The 12,484-nt window shown below is 45.2% G+C and overlaps 1 pseudogene; it reads right to left on the reverse strand.

Moving 5' to 3' along the window:
• Nucleotides 1-509: 509 nt before the first annotated feature.
• Nucleotides 510-8,633, reverse strand: LOC144116941 (sulfiredoxin-1-like; annotated as a pseudogene).
• Between the last annotated feature and the right edge of the window lie 3,851 nt (nt 8,634-12,484).

Below are 12,484 nucleotides of genomic sequence, written 5' to 3' on the forward strand. Positions count from 1 at the left end.
GCATTGCATTTTTTTAAATATTTGCTAATTTTTCACTTTTTGACGAAAAGATGCAGATTGAGAAGTAACTGAGAATAACTATGACGTCCGGGCCACCAGGGCGGTTCAGTGGTTATGGTGCTTGGCTGTGACCCGAAAGGCGCGGGTATAATCCCGGCTACGGTGGCTGCATTTTGATGGAGGTGAAGCACCTAAATCCGATGTACTGTGCGATGTCAGTGCATATTAATGAATCCCAGGCGGTCTAAATTATCTGCAGCCCTCCACTACGGTGTTCCCTAGAGCCCGAGTCACTTTGGGAAAAATAAAAAAAAGACTCTTGTTTTTAATAATTCAATGTTACCGGCAAAGCTTCTTGTCAATCCAATATGTGAACACAATGGACTTTGTACATCTGAGCAGATGGTGAAAGCTGCGATGGCAGTCAGGCGCAAGCTATTAAACGTCAGTGCAAGTAGCTATAAAAATTACAATAATCAACACAAACCCCACAGAGGACCGCCCAGCAATCACTTGAGCTTTGGTGTTGACAATCCCAGGTGGAAATGCAGCACTGCAGCTGCTGACTGAATAACCTTGGCACGGATGGTTGTGAGGCCCAACCTGTAATTGGCGTCTAATCTGTGGTTGCCGCCGAAAGAGAAATATTAGTTTCCACCTTCAGTACCCTTGACCCATAGAATATCTATAGGTGCAACCTGGTCTTTGGTGTTCGGGTTCTTCACAAAAGGAAGAGGCTAAATTAGTGCACTATAACAATTTTATCTTTACATAGCAACAGCAAAAATGAAAAAATAGGGCTGCTTCACACACTTGCTGAATTTTCAGTGAGCAACTACAAGAAGGCTGGAATAATGCTACGCACAAAGCATCATTACCATATCAACAGCTGGCCAGAGGCATGTCAAAGAGCTGCGACAGGCTGCAGTTCTGGACTCAAGATTCACATATAACACTTGCAACAGAATACCTTGTACAACTTGCTGGCACAAGCAGCAAATGTGGCCCACAATGGGATAGCAAGCCTGCATAAACCTTAGGCTTAGCCTGTTCACAGATATCCTGTTGCTACAGTAAGGTGCTCGGAACTAAGCTTGGCCAAAAACACTGGATCGAGTGGCTACAATCATCTTTACAAAATATTAGAGCATATATGCTGCAGAGTAAAACTCAAACCAAGGCCAGCCTGCACTGTCTTTCAATGCAGCCAATCTGCCCATCTATGCCTGTTATGAAAGGGGCATGCTCTCTACATGAAAAGCCCTTAACAATCCAAGGGAGTCAACCGTCTTACCAAAAGATAAGTAACATGCTTCCCCAGAGTCCGGTTGCTTACATGTACATTGTAGTTTAAAGGCATTATAAACACACACACACACACCAGGGAAAAGAGAATGGGACATAGCGACACTCACAACTGGTTTGTGATGGGCACTCTGTCCCGTTCTCTTCTCTCTGACGTGTGTGTGTGGTTTTGGAGCATTTATGGTGCAATGATCAATTACCAGCTAGCCCAACAAGAAGTTCTCTTAATGCTTACATGTAACAGCTGCTTCCATTCACAGTACTATTCTTTTTCGAGCTACATAATTAAAAACTTGCGTAGAATAAGACAGGACGGGAGGGAGGAACACGCACACACACACGAGCGCTCGTGTGTGCGTGTGTGTGCGTGTTTCTCCCTCCCGTCCTGTGTTATTCTGCTCAAGTTTTTAATTATGTCGCTACACCAACTGGCCCAACGTTCTACCCTATTAAGCTTTTTCGAGCATTCATTCAGGAGTTTTAAGCTCGGCTTTCTAGTTTATTTGCGCCTCTGCAAAAGGTATGCATAACGTCATTCCTTCATGAAAGTGTGCTTCATTGTGTATCAGCTTTATTGCACGTTCCCTGAAGCACTGTCTCTGTGGTGCTGGTGAGTGCAAGTAATAGTGATTCTAAGTCTGTTGCATGCATATTACTACACTTTGAACACCGCTGCAGCTGTGATAATCATGCTTTAGCATAGCGTTACTCACAACGCACTACGGACATCCATTACATACTAGCAAGCAAAACTGTGGTTGAACCCATGAAAAATAATCTGTTCCCAGTCATGCCACAAGGTATAACAGGCTACATTCAATCAACAGGTGAGAGTGCACACCTGCCACAGCTCCAACCAAGTATTCGTTTGACGCTCCCCCTCTGCACCCAAAAAAGAAAAAGTGAGAGAAGCAGAGAACAATTATGCTAAGTGTCTGATGTGTGCAAGAGAAACCACCATCGAGAGGGCACTGCTGGAAGAAGCACGACAAAGCCACTTGACTGCAACAGCTGCACCACCACCATTAATTAACCCTTTGAGATGCTATGTGCAGAATTGTGTACACAGCAAATGCTACCTTTTTTGAGCGTGTGCTACACCTAGCAGTGATTCTTTGTTCCAGGTGAACTTAGCATCCTTCACATCACAAAGTATTTGCTTTTCATGCAAACAATCAAATGCAGCAAATAACATTTCCCAAAATGATCAGCTTCGTCACGCATAATCCGCCCCTTAACTCAGACCGCTCTTCCCAGCAATAATTACACTTTCCTAATTTCTACCATTACTATAGTCAAACCCAACTCAAGAACAAAGCGGCTTTTCCCTCCCTAAGGAGCCCCCTCCAGCCAATGATGTCGGTCAATTCTCATGAACCTGGTAGCGTCGAAATGAAGGGAGCAGCGTGACAATTCATGAAGGGGACTGTCCCCTTTCACCTGCCACTCCCTGCATAGTCACGCTGTAGCATGCTCATGACAATCAGCCGACACCATTGGCTGGAAAGGGTTCTTTTGATTGGAAAAAGTAGCTTCGTTCTTGAGTTGTATCTGACTATAACATTACGTGCCTCTTTTGAAAATACAAGAAAGTTTGGTTTATGGTGTATGAGGGTTTAAGTTCGCAAACTGACTCAGGCCATGAGAGATGCCGTAGTGAAGGGCTCCGGAAATTTTGCCCACCTGGGGTTCATTAACGTGCACTGACATCGCACAGTACACGGGCCGCTAGAATTTCGCCTCCATCGAAATTCGACCGCCGCGGCCGGAATCGAACCCGCGTCTTTCGGGCCAGCAGTCGAGCGCCGTAATCACTCAGCCACCGCGGTGGCTTAATACTGGAAAGTGATCCCTTATTCCAAAGGTGTTTAGCTGAAAATCCCTGGTATTTCAATGTTACAACTTTTTACCTCCGTGACACTGTACAAAATGTGGTACACGCTTATAAAGAATTCTCTTGGTATTTACTGTTGGAAAACTACCCATTAGCTTTTCTGAGGTCTGTATTCAGGCGAAAAATAGTTGTCTGGAATCGATATGACAAGTAGTACCTGAAAAGAATTAAAGAAACTTTTAAAAATATTTTTGCAGAAGCCATCAAAACCAAAGCATCCCAAACACTTTGACCAGAAGAGTGTCAACAGCTAGTACGACAATCATTACTTTAGTCATAAATACAAAACCAGAACAACTTCAACGTGTTACCTCATATAAAACAATTATTGAAGTTTCCACTCCTAAGCTTCCACCTGTATCATCCTTATGGTGCAATCACCTTGTTTTCACAACCCTTGGGCAACCCTTTCTAGCATGACGAAAGAATCAGCACATAAGACAACAAACAGGCAAGAGCAACACAGGGACGAGCGTGTCACCTTATCCATTGTCTTGCATACTTTTTCTTTCACCTTAAATCCCAACTGGCCCAGCCCCTCATTCCAATGCCAAAATTTGGAACCACGTATCACTTAGGCTGATCCAGGACAAAGGAGAAAGACAGAATTTTCTAGTAACTATTAGCCTAGACCTGAGAGATAAGGTCTAGCAAGTAAGCCTGTTGTGATGACTGACTGGTGTGACTATATTATAGCGATAGCTCCAGAGGCCCCATTCATAAGAAAAGCCGGAATCTGTCCAGCCATGTCACGAGCAAGCAGGTGACCCAAATTAAAATGCCTGCCCACCACGACAGGTGGTATCGAATTTAATTCAAATAAATTCAATGCAATTGCCACCTGCACACTATGGCACTGTGCATGAACTCATCGGTTGAGAGACAGACAGCCTCCAGAAAAACTATATCTGCAAAAATGAGCCTTACAGGAGCTCGGGATAAACAACCTGGGTCTCACAGGCCCCACTGGTGGCTATGTTTAAATCAGCCACTTGCCAGGTGTGGCGCATTGCTTAAGCGCTGCATCATTATGCCAGTAGTAGTATAGGACTCCTCGCAATACTCTTAAGGGTAGGTAAAGGTTCGTCCAAGCTTTCCTTGAAGTGACTGCACAATGAGCTGGTTGCTGTCCAAGGCACGCTTCGCTCTGTAGCCGCTGTTACCTTGCTTCCTACAGCCCACATTGTCATCGGCACTGATGCCCTTCAAGCAACATGTCTACTCCGACGCGTCAGTCGCAGCCCAGAAATCTGCCAGAACATACGTCATCTGGTGGCTGGCATCCCACAACCCATTCGAATTGAATGGGTCCCACTCGAACTGCGGATTTCACAAATCTCTGCAGATTCTACAACCCGCCTGCGACTCTACCCGCATCAATACCTAGTTTCTCATCATGGATGATGCTACCCTCCTTCTCACAAAGCCCGCCGTGGTGGCTCAGTGGTTATGGCACTCGACGGCTGACCCGAAAGGCACGTGTTCGATCCCAGCCGTGGTGGTTGAATTTCGAAGGAGGCGAAATTCTAGAGGCCCGTGTGCTGTGCGATGTCAGTGCACGTTAAAGAACCCCAGGTGGTCGAAATTTCTGGAGCTCTTCATTACGGTCTCCGTCATAGCCTTAGTTGCTTGGGGACGTTAAACCACCATATACCAAACCAAACCTCCTCCTCACAAGAAAGGAACACCCCCAGTGCCACACACGTGCTTTCGTCCCTCTGTGTGTGATAACCCTCCCTCGCAGTCTTACCTGTGCAGAGGAGGGTGTGGTTAGGAACATCCAGGTCGGGGTTGCCCTTACTTCTGCCGTCACTCTGACGTGGCATCATTTCCGACACTTATATCCCCGCCCAGGGTATCCTGTCTGAAACTGCCAAAATACTGAGACTGATATTCGCCACTTGTGAGTTTGTCCGGTGCAGAAACCAACGAGAATTTGGCATCTGGCAGCCGCAGGTCTCCTGTAAAACCAGCTAACCTCATATATTGCTTGGATGCAGAGGCCACATCCCAGCTCCCTCCTCAACTTCATTAGACCGGGCCACCTTTTCTCATTCATTTAACACCCCCTCCCCTTTTTTCTTTTTTCCTTCACAACTCCCTTTATGCCCTGAGGCAATAAATAACGTTATCAAAAAAATAATAGCAACACCATTACGCAACTGCTTCTACAGATAAAATAAAAGAAGAAAAAAAACGCAGATACTTTGCACCAAATCGCTTTCCTGCTGTTCTACTCACTTTAGGAATGGAAAAGAGAGAGTATTTTATTGCAGCAAAGGCAGGAAGGCTGGTCGGAGGTTAATGGATAGCCAAAGGTTGGGGGGGGGAGGGCAAAAAAAGGTCACCTGGATATCAGAGATGGAGGATGGCTGCAGATTCGACTAGTGGGTTAATTTCCAAGTGGAAGTCAAGAGCTGCCTTAATGGAGTGAGGTGGGTCATAAGCCCGTCTGCACCTCAAGAATGTGAATGATGGGGCTTCACAACTGCAGCCAGGCCACAGGTGCACACACCGGATGCACATGATGTCTGTACAGGGTCAATCACACTTAGAAAGAACACGGCTACGCGTGGCTACGTACCTGCGGAGTGCCACTGCGTCTAACCCTTTCATGAATAAATGCAGAGTGGCGTACGAGAAGAGAGACCACAACAAGGTTCTTTGTGTCACCTGCCCCTTTGCATGAGTTTGCTACTGGCTTGGTCGCAATAGGTTTGATTTTATGGGGGTTTAACGTCCCAAAGTGACTCAGGCTAAGAGGGACGCCGTAGTGAAGGGCTCCGGAAATTTCGACCACCTGGGGTTCTTTAACGTCCACCGACATCGCACAGTACATGGGCCTCTAGGATTTCGCCTTCATAGAAATTCGACCGCCGTGGATGAGATCAAACCCGCCCGAGCACCATAGCCCCTGTGCCACCGCAGCGCCTTGGTTGCAGTTGGAGCTGCGTTCCCTCTATGTGTGATTTACCCTGCACACAGACAAAGTAGTTATGTACAGCGAACCAACAAATACCAAATTTCAGGGCATGCAAAGATTGCGCGCTACATCCAGCAATTCGACATCGCACAATTTATGCACAAAACGCTTTTCTTAATTGTTAGTTATTTGCAGCTCGGTTAGTAAACACATTTCACATTTGAGGTTTCATGAAAATACCAAGCATGGAACCGTGAAAAATACACTCATGCCTATTTTCATGTAGCTTTAACAACTTCTAAATTCAGAAAAAGTGCATCATATCTAGAGTGACTAAAAAAAACTTCTACACATTTCATAAGTTACTTTCAATAAAAACAATGACTAGACAAAGTACTCTCACATGCCGAATCTTTATTCAACAAAATAAATACCGCTTCCTGCTTTAAAGAGCTCACAGCTTTACCTATTGATAAAGTCCAACTTCTTCACCCAGCTAAAGTCATATGAAATACAGCCGGATACAACTCAAGAACGAAGTGAAAAATGCCCCTTAAAGGAGCCCCTCCAGCCAATGACATTAACCAATTCTCCATTTCTGCCCCTTTACTGATCCACTTGGACTAACTAGCACGAAATTGCAGGGGTTGCAGATGAAATAGGAATACCAGGGCTTCATCAGATTAACCGCGGCACCATGAAAACTGGTCTACACCATTGGCTGGAGGTCCTCCTTTGAGGGGCATCTGTCGCATCGTTCTTGAGTTGCACCCTACTAAAGAAGTTAAGACAACAGCAGCACTTATTTGCAGCCCATGGTAAAATCAAAGGACTGCTCTCCATAACTGAAGGAGCCAGAGATGTTGTCGATGCTACTTTCTCCTCCTCAATACGAACTGCAAGGAAGCTATATACCGGCATAAACGAAAGCAGAAAAGTTTTGGAGGTGTCTATAAAGGCTTCAAATTTGATATGTCACTGCTAGGTACAATACAAGCAATGCACTTTGCGATGAAAACTTCCATGCAGCTATTGGTGTGATTTGGGGCATAATTCACTAAATCCAACTTTCACCGTGCAAGAAAACCGCTAAATTGAAGCGTGTGCCATTGGTTCATCTTTCCTTAATACACTAAACGTTGACATTTAATACAGTACATACTCCCTTTCGTAATAAGACGTTAAAACATTAGATCACTTCCACCAACAATGACCACACCTGTGGCATGTTATCGTGGCAGACACTGACACCCTCATGCAAATTCATATCTTATGCTCCACTCCCTTAGTTTGGACGAAGGGCCATAGGTTTTCAATAGGTCGTTTGCACATGTGCAATCAGGCATAACAGACAACTTAAATAGTGCAGCTCGGCGCAGATGGCAATGACCTTAGACAAGCGTGTACCCTTTCTGCGGCTAGACTGCAAGCCAATATGCATCCATGCATCTGTGCAGTACAAATCAAATGAAAAAGGTTAGCACACATTACAAGCAGGGGTGCGTAAACATAAGTTTCCTGACGAATGACGAAAGCAAGAAATGGGCTATCGCTAACATTACCAGAAAGCGCGAGTAAAATTGTGTAAAAAAATGTGTCCTACAGCACGCACACTAAGAGTACCAGTGTGTATTTTCACCATTAGCCGAAATACCTGCACCGGCTAATTGTTCTACTTGGACCCAAATAGATATTCGACGGCAGCATTTAGTCCTTACAGGATGCAATGTCCAGTCAATGTGGTCACGGCAGTCCGGGCTCGATGCCTGAAGCGTACGATATTATTGCACATATGAAATGGCTTAAATATAGCTAAACTTCATCTGCTGTGCGACAAATTACCTCTTTCTGCGCACTAAATATATCTAAATTTTCCTCTAGGAGCCCGATTTGCCCCAAGTCATATAAAGGTTTCGTTTTATACAAGAACATCGTAGGAACCAGCAATACAAAGTTGCGTGCCAACACCCGTGCATTCGAACTCGTCGTCGATTGCCCTTAGTCAAATTACTTATGCGAATGTTAAAAATAAACCACTAAAGGAGCTGCGCTTAGGCTGGTAACATAACAAACACCCTATAATGTCGTAACTTTAAACAGAGTAACGGTATCGCCCAACGTGCGAACTTCAAAAAGCACGGATAGCGCTCGGCTGCTGGAAACAAACCAGAACGGTAACACATCACTGCGACGCAGCAAACAAAGCGAACGCCTGTGAAGCAACATGCACTTACTAACCTGAAGTCACTCTACAATGAATCTAACTTTGTCTTCGTCGTAGTGAGTAACAGGAATTGGGCGCGTTATAACATGCAGTGGCACTTCGTACACATTGGAGATGTTAGCAGAGTGCACGCTGGAAATGTTTCTACCACCTGAGCCACTGTTCGCGATGACAACATTTTGCACATTCCCCAGTCCAGCTGCCGTAACGAAGGAGTTAAAATCAAGACATAAAACGGTTTTTCCGAAGACATCAGCACCATCCGCCATCACGTCAGTTTCAGCCATTTTGAAGCCGAAGCGTCTAGGCAGAGCCGGGAACCGGTCTTTTTCTTTGTGTTTATTTCAGTCCGTCCCCCGCATAACTAGCTCCGGTCCTTCCCTAGAATTCCCTGTCCTTAGCAACATTTGTTTGTGTTGTTTCTCATTTAAATAAAAAATTTGAATACGATCGCAGTACAAAGCATATCAATTTATAAACACATTTTTATGTTTCTGTTTTTATGTGAATTGTTGGTAAGTTGCTATTATAGTCGGGTACAACTTAAGAAGGCAGCGGCATTTGCCCCTCAAAGACGGATGCACACGAGCCTCCGCCAATAGGCGCGCACTTCAGGTGACGTCATGAGCCGACCGGCCGGTGACCCTGCCGACGGAGAACATGCCTAACATGGCCGCCCTCGCTTCGAACTGTGCCGGGCCGCGTCAGCTGTGTGCGTCTCCCATCGTCAGAGTTGCATCGAATTTTTTGTGGGCGTCTGTCATGCGGGGAATATTATTGCAAGCTTACGATGCACAACTTGTGCCGCGTGCGTTTGTTCTAAGCCGTGAGGCGACGAAAAAAGGTTACAGCGAACATCGGTGACTGCGCTGCGCTGCGCTACGTCTGGAAACAGGATCCCGCAGCGGCACACCGCTGCAAACAAATATTGTGCGTGTTTGTTCTATGGTATTTAGTTTTGCTCCTAAGTGAAGTTACGACGAGGAGAATTTGTCAAAGTCTGGTACCTACTGTGAGCGGCGGGTGTGTTTGTGTACTGTGCCCCTGCGTTTCTCGTCGGACGTGGCGAAGTGATGGAGTAAAACCATTCTCAGGATAAATGAGAAAAGCGTGCGCGGATGAAACCAACCTACGTGTTCCTCAACCGAAAAGATTTGCGGAAGCAACCTCCAACGCAAAGATTTGTTGCATCCAGCTCAGCGCGCAAATGATCGATCGTTGGCAGCAGTATGATAAGATAGCCGAGCGTCTAGCAGGACGTCGTTCGAATGTTGTGAAGAACCGTCGATTGATCACTTTTAACCAGTGCTAACAATCAGTGACTAACACGCGCTGCTTGAGCGAATGTCATTGGATTATTAACGGTCAGGCGTGTGGGAGCAGTGTTTGTTTCCTTAATGTCAGCCTTAGTACTAATATAAAATTATGACCGATACACTGGTGCCTTTACAAGGGAGGTTGGCATCAATTCGCGTCTCTGTATTGATTACAATTATTCGCTCACTGCACGCGCCAGCTGTAGAATGCCTGCTGTGACACAATCGCACATCAGTTGTGCTGCCAGCGCTCGACTTGCTTTCCCGCAACACAGCTTTGCGCTGCTTTTCGATTGTTATGATATGTTGCTACTAAAAAATTCCTATGACAGTGAAGGCAACAGAGCCAAAATGTACAGTAAAAAAAAGTACGACAAAGTAGGCACAGCTGCTTGTGAACTGACTCCTAATACCTCTACTCTCGTCTGCATTAAATGTGTGTGCATTTTTTCTTGCGTGTTTGTTTATATTTGTTATTTTCCCCTTTTTTGCATTTTAGATCTTAGTTTTCGCGCTCACGTTTGTGTGCATGTGTGTGAATATGTGAGTGCTTCTGTGCGTGTATGTGTTTATTATTCCTATTTGTGTCCTTTTATTTTTGTGTTTGTTCTTGTAAACATGCTGCATCCACCTCTTCATTTACAATTTCATTAACTCGTCTCATTCAAAGCACCAAGTCCAGTGAATAGCAGGGCTGGCCTCTTCGGTGTCATTAAATCCTTACACTCTTGTCTACATTGCCTCCTCAGTCTGCCATCTTGCTGTGTTTTCTGCTAATATTCTGACCTAGCGTCTTGTGCTGTTGTCGCAACGTGATTAACCAACTTGCGCTAAAGAAACTTCTATCAGCTGTGACAACAGAAATATTGACAGATACAAAATGTTAAAAGCATCACGTGGCTAGCGCAATAACTTCGTCTCTTACCCCTGTTAATGTGTTTATGCATCAGTGCATACAGCACCTCGCCAGGAGTGCACATGAAAGGGTGCCATATTGTGCAACACCTTCTTGCGATGTTGTTGCATTCAGTCTTAATAAATAGATGGTTTCGCTGCCCGTTACATGTGGGGGTGCACATAACATTGTGCAGTGGATTATCATTTCCTGTCTTGACGCTTTCATCATTACAAATGCAGTTTTCTAGTGAATGGAGTCCAGCAAAGCAGTGCTGTGAGAGGTTTTGCAGCTTTCACCATTTATTTCCTCACCAATATCACTGTCTGAATCTGGCCGTCATATTGCCTACGGCTTGTAATGAAAAAAGTGACTCACTAAAATACGTTCAACATTGCTGAGCATTTTTCCGGTACGTAAATATGACAAAAAAATGCCGGCAAAGTTATTCACGATAATAATAGTGCTTGAATTCGCGTTAATGCCAGAGTCAGATAAATGAATTAAAAACTGGCTATGACAAGGCTGCGATTTTTAGTGCCGACTGCTAACAGAGCCATAAAGCGTGCTCTGACTACTGTTATTTCAACATGGGGCCCGTCAAACTCGACGATGGCTGCCTGAATGAACATTTTGGGCCTCAATAAGCTAATGATGTTTTATATTTATTCTCTTATTCTCATTACTTGTGTGAGCCAGATAACCAAATTAAACAATGCAACCACATGAATGGGCTTTGGCGTGCAAGCTGCCAACAGTGGCTGTCAGTTTCGTGTTGACTACTGGTGTCGCAGAAGCACTGGCTATGACATGACTGCGATTTCCAGAGCAGACTTCTAACAGAGCTGTAAAGCGTGCCTTGAATACTGTTATTTCAACATGGGGCCCGTCAAACTCGATGGTGGCTGCCTGAATGAGCATTTTGAGCCCGCCGAAGATAACGAGAGTTAACAGTTGTGTTTCAATTTAGATGTATCAGCATTTAAACATGTTTCTACGCCACTTCTTAAATCGAGCACAATGTGTGCAGGACGTTGCTTATCAGAATTGAGCTTCTATTGTAAAGAATACACAATAAATGGAACTGCTTATTTATTTCAGAGGTTACGGAATAGATGGTGTGTGTTGCGAACCAACCGGAAAAGTTTTGGTAATCCTAATAAAGGCTGTTCTTTCGTTAAAAGAAGCCGTTATGCTTCGTACAGTGGCTCAATGCCAGACAGCTCACAGTCGGAGTCGCTTTCTTCAGTGTCATCTTCACCCAGCTGGAGGATGATGGGTTGAATGTGCTCAATCCTAGACGTGTCAAGTCTGAACTTTGCCTCCTAGTCCATCACGTGCTGAATACTCTTCGCCCAGTCTTCCGCCGCTACGTGCTTGATTTTCTCCCTCAAGATGGCGTCGACCGTGGACAGCTTGAAGTCTCTGTTGTCCGCAGTGATGCCATTTTTAACCTTGGCCCACACAAGCTCAATGGGATTAAATTCGCAGTGGTACGGCGGGAGCCTGAGTACAATGCAACCGGCGCTTACAGCTGCATTGTCTACGATGTACCTCAGAAAACATGACTTAACAGATGCCACCAGCTCAAGCAGCTGCTTCTTTATCATCCTTTCAGCGTAGGTGATCTTCTTGCTTGTGAGCCACTCCTGTATCTTCTCTTTCTTCCAGGCCGTCGTTGGCAATTTCTCTTCTCGCCGGCTATGGTAAGGTGCATTGTCTAAAACAATGACGCTACCAGCTGGCAACTTCTGCAGAATGCCATTAAACCAGCCCTCAAAGCGATTGCCGTTCATTTCATCGTGGTAGTCGCCTATCTTTTGCCCTCGGAATACATCCAAGCAGCCGTCGACGAAGCCATCCTTGCTGCCGATGTGCGTGACGATCAGGCGCTGACCGTTCCCAGAAGGTTGATTTAGACCCGTCG

Source organism: Amblyomma americanum, chromosome 1, assembly GCF_052857255.1.
Source record: "Amblyomma americanum isolate KBUSLIRL-KWMA chromosome 1, ASM5285725v1, whole genome shotgun sequence".
NCBI lineage: Eukaryota > Metazoa > Arthropoda > Arachnida > Ixodida > Ixodidae > Amblyomma > Amblyomma americanum.